The sequence below is a fragment of the Ranitomeya variabilis genome, chromosome 4 (assembly GCF_051348905.1).
Source record: "Ranitomeya variabilis isolate aRanVar5 chromosome 4, aRanVar5.hap1, whole genome shotgun sequence".
Classification (NCBI taxonomy): domain Eukaryota; kingdom Metazoa; phylum Chordata; class Amphibia; order Anura; family Dendrobatidae; genus Ranitomeya; species Ranitomeya variabilis.
The window spans coordinates 330,702,675-330,715,630 of NC_135235.1; the positions used below are offsets into that span (position 1 = coordinate 330,702,675).

Here is a 12,956-nt window from a genome sequence, read left to right on the forward strand (position 1 = left end):
TCTGCAGACTTCCACGTTCCTCTGAGACCCTCGCCATTGGGGTCATAACAGTTTGCCAGGCCAGTATTAAATGTTTAATGCATTGCAGAAGAGGGATTATAAGAAAGAAGATTCTGAGTTTTTTTTTTTTTTTCTTCTTCCCCTTTACCTCAGAGTGGCTATGCTTGCTGCAGACATGAATGTCCAGACCTTGATTACAAGTGTGGACCAGCTGGCTACTCGTGTGCAGGGCATACAAGACTATGTTATCAGAAATCCTAGGTCAGAACCTAAAATACCGATTCCTGAACTGTTTTCCGGAGACAGGTTTAAGTTTAGGAATTTCGTGATTAATTGTAAATTGTTTTTGTCCCTGAGACCCTGTTCATCTGGAGATTCTGCTCAGCAAGTAAAAATTGTTATTTCGTTCTTACGGGGCGACCCTCAGGATTGGGCTTTTTCGCTGGCGCCAGGAGATCCGGCATTGGCTGATCTTGATGCGTTTTTTCTGGCGCTCGGTTTACTTTATGAGGAACCCAATCTTGAGATTCAGGCAGAAAAGGCCTTGCTGGCTATGTCTCAGGGGCAGGACGAGGCTGAAGTGTATTGCCAAAAATTTCGGAAATGGTCCGTGCTGACACATTGGAACGAGTGTGCACTGGCCGCTAATTTTAGAAATGGCCTTTCTGAAGCCATTAAGAATGTTATGGTGGGTTTTCCCATTCCCACAGGTCTGAATGATACTATGGCACTGGCTATTCAAATTGACCGGCGGTTGCGGGAGCGCAAAACCGCAAATTCCTTCATGGTGTTGTCTGAACAGACACCTAATTCGGTGCAATGTGATAGAAAAACCGCAAATTCCCTCATGGTGTTGTCTGAACAGACACCTGATTTAATGCAATGTGATAGAATCCTGACTAGAAATGAGCGGAAAATTCATAGACGCCGGAATGGCTTGTGCTACTACTGTGGTGATTCTACACATGTTATCTCAGCATGCTCTAAACGTATAGCTAAGGTTGTTAGTCCTGTCACCGTTGGTAATTTGCAACCTAAATTTATTCTGTCTGTAACTTTGATTTGCTCACTGTCATCTTATCCTGTCATGGCGTTTGTAGATTCAGGTGCTGCCCTGAGTCTCATGGATCTCTCATTTGCTAAGCGCTGTGGTTTTACTCTTGAACCATTAGAAAATCCTATTCCTCTTAGGGGTATTGATGCTACACCATTGGCAGCAAATAAACCGCAGTATTGGACACAGGTTACCATGTGCATGACTCCTGAACACCGCGAGGTGATACGTTTCCTGGTTTTACATAAAATGCATGATTTGGTTGTTTTAGGGCTGCCATGGTTACAGACCCATAATCCAGTCCTGGACTGGAAGGCTATGTCAGTCTCAAGTTGGGGCTGTCGTGGTATTCATGGGGATTCCCTGCCTGTGTCTATTGCTTCTTCTACGCCTTCGGAAGTTCCGGAGTATTTGTCTGATTATCAGGATGTCTTCAGTGAGTCTGAGTCCAGTGCACTGCCTCCTCATAGGGACTGTGACTGTGCTATAGATTTGATCCCAGGCAGTAAGTTTCCTAAGGGAAGACTGTTTAATCTGTCGGTACCTGAACATACCGCTATGCGTTCATATATCAAGGAGTCTCTGGAGAAAGGACATATTCGTCCGTCTTCTTCCCCTCTTGGTGCGGGATTCTTTTTTGTGGCAAAAAAGGACGGATCTTTGAGACCTTGTATTGATTATCGGCTTTTAAATAAGATCACTGTCAAATTTCAGTATCCTTTACCGCTGTTGTCTGACTTGTTTGCCCGGATTAAGGGTGCCAAGTGGTTCACCAAGATAGACCTTCGTGGTGCGTACAACCTTGTGCGCATTAAGCAAGGTGATGAATGGAAAACCGCATTCAATACGCCCGAAGGTCATTTTGAGTACTTGGTGATGCCTTTTGGGCTCTCCAATGCGCCTTCAGTTTTTCAGTCCTTTATGCATGACATTTTCCGGAAGTATCTGGATAAATTTTTGATTGTTTATCTGGATGATATTTTGGTTTTTTCTGATAATTGGGATTCGCATGTGGAGCAGGTCAGGTTGGTCTTTAAAATTTTGCGTGAAAATTCTTTGTTTGTCAAGGGCTCAAAGTGTCTCTTTGGTGTACAGAAGGTTCCCTTTTTGGGGTTCATTTTTTCCCCTTCTGCTGTGGAGATGGACCCAGTCAAGGTCCGAGCTATTCTTGATTGGACTCAGCCCTCGTCAGTTAAGAGTCTTCAGAAGTTCTTGGGCTTCGCTAACTTCTACCGTCGTTTTATTGCTAATTTTTCTAGCATTGTGAAACCTTTGACGGATATGACCAAGAAGGGCTCCGATGTAGCTAACTGGGCTCCTGCTGCCGTGGAGGCTTTCCAGGAGTTGAAACGCCGGTTTACTTCGGCGCCTGTTTTGTGCCAGCCTGACGTCTCACTTCCCTTTCAGGTTGAGGTGGATGCTTCGGAGATTGGGGCAGGGGCCGTTTTGTCGCAGAGAGGCCCTGGTTGCTCTGTTATGAAACCTTGTGCCTTTTTCTCTAGGAAGTTTTCGCCTGCCAAGCGAAATTATGATGTGGGCAATCGGGAGTTGTTGGCCATGAAATGGGCATTTGAGGAGTGGCGTCATTGGCTCGAGGGTGCTAAGCATCGTGTGGTGGTCTTGACTGATCACAAAAATCTGATGTATCTCGAGTCTGCTAAACGCCTTAATCCGAGACAGGCCCGCTGGTCATTGTTTTTCTCCCGCTTTGATTTTGTTGTCTCGTATTTACCAGGTTCAAAGAATGTGAAGGCCGATGCTCTTTCTAGGAGCTTTGTGCCTGATGCTCCTGGAGTCGCTGATCCTGTTGGTATTCTTAAAGATGGAGTTATCTTGTCAGCTATTTCTCCGGATCTGCGACGTGTGTTGCAGAGATTTCAGGCTGATAGGCCTGAGTCTTGTCCACCTGACAGACTGTTTGTCCCGGATAAGTGGACCAGCAGAGTCATTTCCGAGGTTCATTCCTCGGTGTTGGCAGGTCACCCGGGAATTTTTGGCACCAGAGATCTGGTGGCCAGGTCCTTTTGGTGGCCTTCCTTGTCAAGAGATGTGCGGTCATTTGTGCAGTCCTGTGGGACTTGTGCTCGAGCTAAGCCTTGCTGTTCTCGTGCCAGCGGTTTGCTCTTGCCCTTGCCTGTCCCGAAGAGACCTTGGACACATATCTCCATGGATTTCATTTCTGATCTTCCGCTATCTCAGGGCATGTCCGTTATCTGGGTGATATGTGATCGCTTCTCCAAGATGGTCCATTTGGTTCCCTTGCCTAAGCTGCCTTCCTCTTCCGATCTGGTTCCTGTGTTTTTCCAGAACGTGGTTCGTTTGCACGGCATCCCTGAGAATATTGTGTCAGACAGAGGATCCCAGTTCGTTTCCAGGTTCTGGCGATCCTTTTGTAGTAGGATGGGCATTGATTTGTCGTTTTCGTCTGCTTTCCATCCTCAGACTAATGGACAGACGGAGCGAACCAATCAGACTTTGGAGGCTTATTTGAGGTGTTTTGTCTCTGCTGATCAGGACGATTGGGTGACATTCTTGCCGTTGGCTGAGTTTGCCCTTAATAATCGGGCTAGTTCCGCCACCTTGGTTTCGCCTTTTTTCTGCAACTCTGGTTTCCATCCTCGCTTTTCTTCGGGTCATGTGGAGCCTTCTGACTGTCCTGGGGTGGATTCTGTGGTGGATAGGTTGCAGCAGATCTGGAATCATGTGGTGGACAACTTGAAGTTGTCACAGGAGAAGGCTCAGCGCTTTGCCAACCGCCGCCGCGGTGTGGGTCCCCGACTACGCGTTGGGGATTTGGTATGGCTTTCTTCCCGCTTTGTTCCTATGAAGGTCTCCTCTCCCAAATTTAAACCTCGTTTTATTGGGCCTTACAAGATATTGGAAATCCTTAATCCTGTATCTTTTCGTCTGGATCTTCCTGTGTCGTTTGCTATTCACAATGTATTTCATAGGTCCTTGTTGCGGCGGTACATTGTGCCTGTAGTTCCTTCTGCTGAGCCTCCTGCTCCGGTGTTGGTTGAGGGCGAGTTGGAGTACGTGGTGGAGAAGATCTTGGATTCTCGCCTCTCCAGGCGGAGGCTTCAGTACCTGGTCAAGTGGAAGGGCTATGGTCAGGAGGATAATTCCTGGGTGGTCGCCTCTGATGTTCATGCGGCCGATTTAGTTCGTGCCTTTCATGCCGCTCATCCTGATCGCCCTGGTGGTCGTGGTGAGGGTTCGGTGACCCCTCACTAAGGGGGGGGTACTGTTGTGAATTTGCTTTTTGCTCCCTCTAGTGGTTACTAGTTTTTTGACTCTGGTTTTTCTGTCATTCCTTTTATCCGCACCTGGGTCGTTAGTTAGGGGTGTTGCTATATTAGCTCCCTGGACCTTCAGTTCTATGCCTGGCAACGTAGTTATCAGAGCTAGTCTGCTGTGCTCTTGTCTACTGATCCTGGTTCCAGTTATATCAGCTAAGTCTGCCTTTTGCTTTTTTGCTATTTGTTTTGGTTTTGTATTTTTGTCCAGCTTGTTCCAAATCTATATCCTGACCTTTGCTGGAAGCTCTAGGGGGCTGGTGTTCTCCCCCCGGACCGTTAGACGGTTCGGGGGTTCTTGAATTTCCAGTGTGGATTTTGATAGGGTTTTTGTTGACCATATAAGTTACCTTTCTTTATTCTGCTATCAGTAAGCGGGCCTCTCTGTGCTAAACCTGATTCATTTCTGTGTTTGTCATTTCCTCTTACCTCACCGTCATTATTTGTGGGGGGCTTCTATCCAGCTTTGGGGTCCCCTTCTCTGGAGGCAAGAAAGGTCTTTGTTTTCCTCTACTAGGGGTAGCTAGATTCTCCGGCTGGCGCGTGTCATCTAGAATCAACGTAGGAATGATCCCCGGCTACTTCTAGTGTTGGCGTTAGGAGTAGATATATGGTCAACCCAGTTACCACTGCCCTATGAGCTGGATTTTTGTATTCTGCAGACTTCCACGTTCCTCTGAGACCCTCGCCATTGGGGTCATAACACATGCCATAATATTTGATAGTTAACAAACCTCTAAATAGTAGCCCGATGCAAAGATTTGCAGATAAGAATAAATAAATGCAATGCAGGCTGGTAGCAATCACGAAATATATACAAAATATACCTGCTGCTATCATAGTAAATTTTAGATATTCAAACCATCCTCTTGTGAGAGGGTTATATGAAACCAGTCAGCTGCAAGGACCTCATTAAGCAAAGATTTAAATTAAGGAAGCTAACAAGTAATGTGTAAACCGCTGACACATAAGCAACATAATACCCTTATCACAATTACCAGATAATAATTTAGACCCATGTGGGTATAATGGTCCATAAAATGTGCAAAAAAAGGCAAAAGGCAAAATGAGGCATAAAGATAGAGAGACTGCCACTTAAGATACCAATGTGAGACCAAATACTTTACCCTATTCTAAGGTCATGGTCGCCCCCCATGTGGCAGAACAGTAGGTGCTAGACCCACGCGTATCGACACAACAGGGTGTCTTTCTCAAGGTCAGATGCTCTGTGGTGGTAACAATGTGCAATATATACAAGTTGTAATTAAACAAAGACATACCAGGTGTGCGTCGGCTGCAGCCAAAATAAAAACCATAGCTCAGCGCGCGTGTGGGGATTACCTATTTGGATGGATGGCCATTGTTTGGTTGCGCCGTGATTAGCACTTGCGCACTAGTGGTTATCCTCTCGTATGTGCCGCTATTATTGGCACACGCGTGCTGAGCTCAGCTACAATTTTCGCACCTGCGCATTAGAAATTGTTCTCTCACACACGTAACTGTGTGTCTCTATCATCGGCACAGTAAGTTCAGATACAATTTCCGGATTTGTGCTTGCGCAATTCAAATGACGGGACGCCGTCTCACTATGGGTTTTTTGGTTTTTTTGGCTGCAGCTGACGCACACCTGGTATGTCTTTGTTTAATTACAACTTGTATATATTGCACATTGTTACCACCACAGAGCATCTGACCTTGAGAAAGACACCATGTTGTGTCGATACGCGTGGGTCTAGCACCTACTCTGCCTGACTGTTCTGCCACATGGGGGGCGACCATGACCTTAGAATAGGGTAAAGTATTTGGTCTCACATTGGTATCTCAAGTGGCAGTCTCTCTATCTTTATGCCTCATTTTGCCTTTTGCTTTTTTTGCAATTTTTATGGACCATTATACCCACATGGGTCTAAAGTATTATCTGGTAATTGTGATAAGGGTATTTTGTTGCTTATGTGTCAGCGGTTTACACATTACTTGTTAGCTTCATTAATTTAAATCTTTGCTTAATGAGGTCCTTGCAGCTGACTGGTTTCATATAACCCTCTCACAAGAGGATGGTTTGAATATCTAAAATTTACTATGATAGCAGCAGGTATATTTTGTATATATTTCGTGATTGCTACCAGCCTGCATTTATTTATTCTTATCTGCAAATCTTTGCATCGGGCTACTATTTAGAGGTTTGTTAACTATCAAATATTATGGCATGTAGGGCTCTGGTGTATTGTACACATCATTTGTACGACCCATACTCTTTTGATTGTAATCGGAGTTGTGTATTTTTTTTAATGGTTTTTGTATGTGGTGGTTTTCAATAAAAAGCATTCTTATATAATACTCCATAAAAAATTCTCTTGGCGATCCCCTTCTTTTTTATGCATACACTTTATCCAGGACGTCCCTCCTGACAGCACCCTGGAGGACGTCCTTCTCCTCCTTGCAGGGACAGGAAACACACGAGAGTTCAAATATCCGGTTCCACCCACCAATCCTCAGTGTTTTTCCTGTCCCTGCATGGAGGGACACACGTAGAGAAGCAGCAGGCTTAAGGTACCTTCACACTCAGCAACTTTACAACGAGAACGACAACGATCCATGACATTGTAGCGTCCTGGTTAGCGATCTCGTTGTGTTTGACACGCAGCAGCGATCTGGATCCTGCTGTGATTTCGCTGGTCGGAGCTAGAAGTCCAGAACTTTATTTGGTCGTCAGGTCGGCATGTATCGTCGTGTTTGACAGCAAAAGCAACGATGCCAGAAATGTTTTACATGGAGCTAACGACCTGTGAGAACAATAAGTGAGTCACCGTTACGTCACAGGATCGCTCCTGCATCGTTCTGGAGCTGCTGTGTTTGACATCTCTACAGCGACCTAAACAGCGACGCTGCAGCGATCTGCTCGTTGTCTATATCGCTGCAGCGTCGCTAAGTGTGACGGTACCTTAACCGAGCTCAGGGTGATCGGGTGGTCATCCAATCCTTCCCCCTGTCAAGCGGCTCAGGGTCGAAACTCCCCGGGGGGGGGGGGCGGGGAGTCCCTTTACCCCAGAGGCCCGGAGTGGGACGATGCTCCGGGATTCAACCGCTCCTCCCGGTGGGGGGCTCTCGGTTCAGGACGCGGCAGCGATCCAGGCAGACCTCCATCCGGCAGAGCGCGCAGTCAGGAGACGCTACAGCCGCACGCCACTTCCGGGTCTGGGGAGCCACGTCACTTCCGGTCTCATTAGAGCCGGCATAACGTCACTTCCGGTGGCGTTCTATGAGCGGGGAAAGCAGACGCTCCACCAGGAGAACGCTGACAGAGCGGTCGCTACTGTGCTAGCGTCCAGCACCTGCAAAGGGGATTGTATCGTCTGCTTCAGAACCGGCTATGGAAGACAGAAACGACGAGGAGGGGGTAAGTCTGCCCTGGGCAGTACACCCTTTTACTCAGAAAATACCTCGCTCCCTCTAGCCTATTACTCCCTATCTTATGTTGTTTAGGATAAGGGAAACCCTGCTGCTCCCCCTGCCACGGCCAAAAGATCTGGGAAGGTCACGGCGAAGAGCAACAGGTCCTGTATGCCATACTAAACTCCCAGTCTCCCACGGCAAGACCCTCTGTGCCACATGCACGTCTAAAGTTATGAAGGACGAGCAGTCATCACTGTTTTCCGAAATGAGATCCCTAATACGGGAAGAGGTGCAGGCTTCTATATCCAGCCTTTCGCATTCTCGGCCTGCCAGTCCCATAGCTGGTCGCAAGCGTGCCAGGAGGGAGGAAGCCCATGGGGAGCCAGAGTATTCTTCTGATGAAGGTTCCGAGCTCAGGGATTCACTATCAGAGGAGGAGGGAGAAATTCCTGTAGAAAACCAGGACAGAGCCAGGAAGTATCTCTTCCAGTCTGAAGAGACAGACGAACTTGTCCAGGCCGTTAGAAATACAATGCAGATTGAAGATACTTCTAAGGGCTGTCCCACACGTCCAGATAATTCCGGTACCGGAATAAATCGGTACCGGAGTTATCCGTGTCCGTGTGCCTGGGAACTCACGGAGGCCATACGTGCGGCACACGTGTGCCGCCCGTATGGCGAGTGGGTACCACACGGAGCGTGTGGTACCCACTCTGCATGGTGCTGAAGCTGCGATTCATATCTTCCCTGCAGCAACGTTTGCTGTAGAGAAAATATGAAGAATAGTGTTTAAAATAAAGATCCATGTGTCCGCCGCCCTCCCCACCCCCTGTGCGCCCCCCCGCTGGTCAGAAAATACTTACCCGCTCCCTTGCTGCTTCCTGGTCTGGCCGCAGCTTCTCCTGCATGCGGTCACGTGGGGCCGATCATTTACAGTCATGAATATGTGGCTCCACCTCCCATAGGGGCGGAGCCGACTATTCATGATTGTAAATGATCGGCCCCACGTGACCGCATACAGTAGGAGGCGCGGCCAGACCAGGAAGCAGCGAGGGAGCGGGTAAGTATTTTCTGACCAGCGGGGGGGCGCACAGGGGGTGGGGGGGGCGGCGGACACATGGATCTTTATTTTAAACACTATTCTTCATATTTTCTCTACAGCAAACGTTGCTGCAGGGAAGATATGAATACCGGCTTCAGCACCATGTGGGGGGGACAGCGCTTACTGTAGCGCTGTCTCCTGCACGCACACGGACCCCAGACGGAGAATGTCCGTGTGAGGTCCGTGTTTTACGCGGACCCATTGACTCTATTGGGTCCGTGTAAAACGTGCGCTCCCACGAACACTGACATGTCTCCGTGTTTGGCACACGGAGACACGGTCCGCAAAAAATCAATGACATCTGAGCAGATGCATTGATTTTTATGGGTCTACGTGTGTCAGTGTCTCCGGTACGTGAGGAAACTGTCACCTCACGTACCGGAGCCACTGACGTGTGAAACCGGCCTAAACCACAGTCCAGACAGGACTTGATGTTCGGGGGACTTGTGGCACGAAACCTGACTGTGTTTCCCATTAGTGATCATATCAAAGCTATGGTCCTAGAGGAATGGAAGGAGGCTGAGCGCAGATTAGTGCTATCTCGTGACTTCAAAAGTCGCCTGCCGTTCGATCCTGAGGAAGTCAAGCTATGGGAAGAGATCCCTAAAATTGACGTTCCCGTAGCAAAAGTCACAAAAAAGACTGCTATACCCTTCGAAGACTCCTCTAGTCTTTGTGATCCTATGGATAGGAAGGCTGACATCCCCCTTAAAAGGGCTTGGGAAGCTTCTGCAGCCCTGATTAGAACAAACATAGCGGCCACTTCGGTGGCCAGATCTATGTACTTATGGATGGGGCAGTTGGAGGAGCAATTATCCAATAAGACCCCCAGATCAGATATTTTGCATTCCCTTCCCATAATGAAGTCCGCAATGGCTTTCTTATCGGACATGACAGCCGAATCTGTTAGATTTTCAGCCAGTAATAGTTCACTATCTAATGCGGCTAGGAGGGCGGTGTGGCTAAGGTCATGGTCAGGTGACAATGCATCTAAATCCAAACTCTGCTCTATTCCATTTTTGGGACAGAGGGTGTTTGGACCTGCTTTGGACTCTATCCTGAAGTCAGCTTGTGATAAAAAGAAAGGTTTTACGGAGGACAAACCTAAACGTTCCCAGCCCTTTCGGAGAGGTTTCTTCTCCAGAAAGCAGTTCGATCCTAAAGGTCAGGGTCGGTCCAGCAGAGGATCCTACAGAGGCTCCCGTGGACAGAGTAATAGGAACAGAGGTTCTTTCTTTAGCCCATCCTATAAAAATAGGTCACTATGATGCCACTTGCATCGGGGGGAGGCTCAGATTACTCAAAATCAGTGGGTTCTCAGTACTGTTTCCGAGGGATACAGCATAGAACTTTACTCTCCTCCCCCAGAAAGGTACATTACACCTACGATAGTCTTGGCAGATACGGCTATACTAAAAGACTTACAAGACATGCTCAGGACCGAGGTAATAATTCCTGTCCCTCAGTCAGAGGTGGGGAAAGGTCACTACTCCGTCCCTATTCACTATCACACGGCCATCAGGCGACACCCGCACAATAATAAATTTAAAGCCTTTAAATGCCTGGGTGAGATACAAAAGGTTCCACATGGAATCCATTCGTTCAGCAATCCCGCTTATAAACCAGGACGCGGTCATGTGTACTATCGACCTAAAGAGGGCCTACTACCAGGTCCCAGTACATCCCTTGTCTCAGAACCTGCTGAGATTTGCAGTAGCTCTGCCAACCCGGACCTGCCACTATCAATTTCAAGGCCTCCCCTTCGGTCTGGCTTCCGCTCCTCGTATTTTTACCAAACTTGTATCAGAGATGGTGGCCTTCCTGAGAAAATAAGGCATCATAATAATTCCGTACCTGGTCGATTTCCTTCTCGTGGCAGATTCCGTAAAGCTCCTGGAAGATCACAGAGAGCGGACTATCGCATTGATGGAGCATCTCGGTTGGGTACTAAACTGGCAGAAATCCGATCTTCTACCCGAACAAAGGAAAACCTTCCTGGGGGTGCATCTGGACTCCAGACGCAGCATATCTTTACTACCCGAAGTCAAGAGAAGGATAATTCAGACTCAGGTCTGGTATCTATTGGAACATCGAATTACTATAAGGATGGCTATGAAAGTTCTCGGCCTAATGACAGCCTGCATACCATCCGTCAGGTGGGCGCAGTCACACTCAAGACAGCTACAAAAGCAGATCTTGTCAGATTGGGATCGCCGTCAGTCTTCCCTAGAGGCTCCATTGAGGCTGACTGGTCTAACACGAAGATCTCTCCTCTGGTGGACACGGTCAGAGAACTTAAAGGTGGGAGTTCTGTGGATCACCTCCCCTTACGTAGTTATCACTACGGACGCCAGCGCATGGGGCTGGGGAGCTCATCTACAAGGCAGAATCTTGCAAGGCAAGTGGCCAGAAAGCATAAGAAACAGATCGTCCAACTTCAGAGAGCTCTACGCCGTATGGCAAGCATTGAGACACAATCGGCTCATGCTCTCAGATCGCCACGTAAGAATCTTCTCCGACAATGTAACATTCTCATTTCTGAACCATCAGGGAGGACCAAGATATCAACCACTGCAGGATCTAGCAGAGATAATCTTCAGCTGGGCAGAGGACACGGCTATCCATCTGGAAGGATCCCAGAACGTGATAGCGGATTACTTAAGCAGATGGAATCTGTGTCCAACAGAGTGGGAATTGGAGCAGAGCATCTTCCGAAGATTATGTCACAGATGGGGAACCCCCAACATCGACCTATTTGCAAGCAGGAGGAATGCAAAGATCCCAAGATTCTTCTCCCTGAACCCCTCGGATCTGCCAGAAGGGGTAGATGCCCTGAGCCAGCAATGGGATCAACCGCTGTCATATGCATTTCCACCCCTGGCATTAATTCCAGCGGTACTTCGAAAGATCAAGGAAGATCAGGCAATGGACATTCTGATCGTCCCGTACTGGCCAAGATGAAGCTGGTTTCCTGTGTTGGGGACGTTAGCAATCGACAATACAGTCGAATTGCCCATCAGGGGAAGAGTCATCCACCAAGGTCCAGTGTATCATCCAGACCCAAGCAAACTCCGTCTTTCAGCTTGGATCCTGAAAGGGACATCCTGAAGTCAAAAGGCTTGTCAGACCAGGTCATATCTACTATCCAGGGTAGTAGAAAACCCGTTACCTCAGCCATTTACCAAAAAATCTGGAAACGTTTTTGTCTAGAAGGTGGCAGGTCCAATGTTGTATCAGGCTCTCCGGACATCCCTGGTATCTTAGACTTTCTACAGAAAGGGTTTAACTTGGGTCTTCGTCCCAAAAAAAGTCCAGGTGTCTGCGCTAAGCTCATTCCTGGACTATCCTTTGGCATCTCACCCATGGATAATAAGGTTTATTCGGGCCACTCAGAGAATGCGTCCCACCATTAGACAGCTGTCCCCATCCTGGGACCTTAACTTGGTTCTTAGGGCACTATGTAAGGGCGTTTACTCTTCGGGGGATAATATGCCTATTTCTATTCTCACTCGTAAGACGGCTTTCTTAGTGGCGATCACTACGGCCAAGAGGGTTGGAGAGATTCAGGCTCTATGTATCAGAGATCCTTATCTACAGATCAGGGAAGACAGCCTAATTCTGAGATTAGATCCAGGTTTTATCCCTAAAGTAGCCTCTATTAAAAACAGGAATCAGGAAGTAATACTCCCTTCATTTTGTAATAACCCTGCTAACGAGAAAGAAAGAGTCCTCCACTCACTGGATGTTAGACAGGGGGTTTTGGACTTCCTAAAAGCCACAGACTCTTGGCGTACAGATCCAAACCTTTTTATTCTGTTCGGGGGAAAGAATAAGGGTAAGAAGGCCTCTAAGGCCTCAATTTCACATTGGATCACAGAGGGGATCTCAGATGCTTATCAGTCAGAAGGTATGTCCCCTCCTTTAGGCTTAAAAGCCCACTCTACTCGTGGGGTGTCTGCCTCCTGGGCGGAGCGCGCAGGAGCTTCTGTAGAACAAATCTGTAAGGCCGCAACATGGGACAGGGCTGACACTTTCTGTAAACATTATAAGCTCGATGTTACGTCTGGTCAGCACACGGCTTTTGGGAGGAAGGTCCTCCAAGTGGTAATCC

At 47.9% G+C, this 12,956-nt stretch overlaps 2 protein-coding genes across 5 annotated transcripts in view; one reads left to right on the forward strand and one right to left on the reverse strand.

The window, feature by feature from the left end:
- Nucleotides 1–12,956, reverse strand: part of LOC143764688 (uncharacterized) — a 173,644-nt gene that overhangs the window by 64,280 nt on the left and 96,408 nt on the right. The gene's annotated exons all lie outside the window — the stretch shown is intronic.
- LOC143764690 (gastrula zinc finger protein XlCGF66.1-like) overlaps nucleotides 1–12,956 on the forward strand; it is a 47,213-nt gene that overhangs the window by 7,413 nt on the left and 26,844 nt on the right. The gene's annotated exons all lie outside the window — the stretch shown is intronic.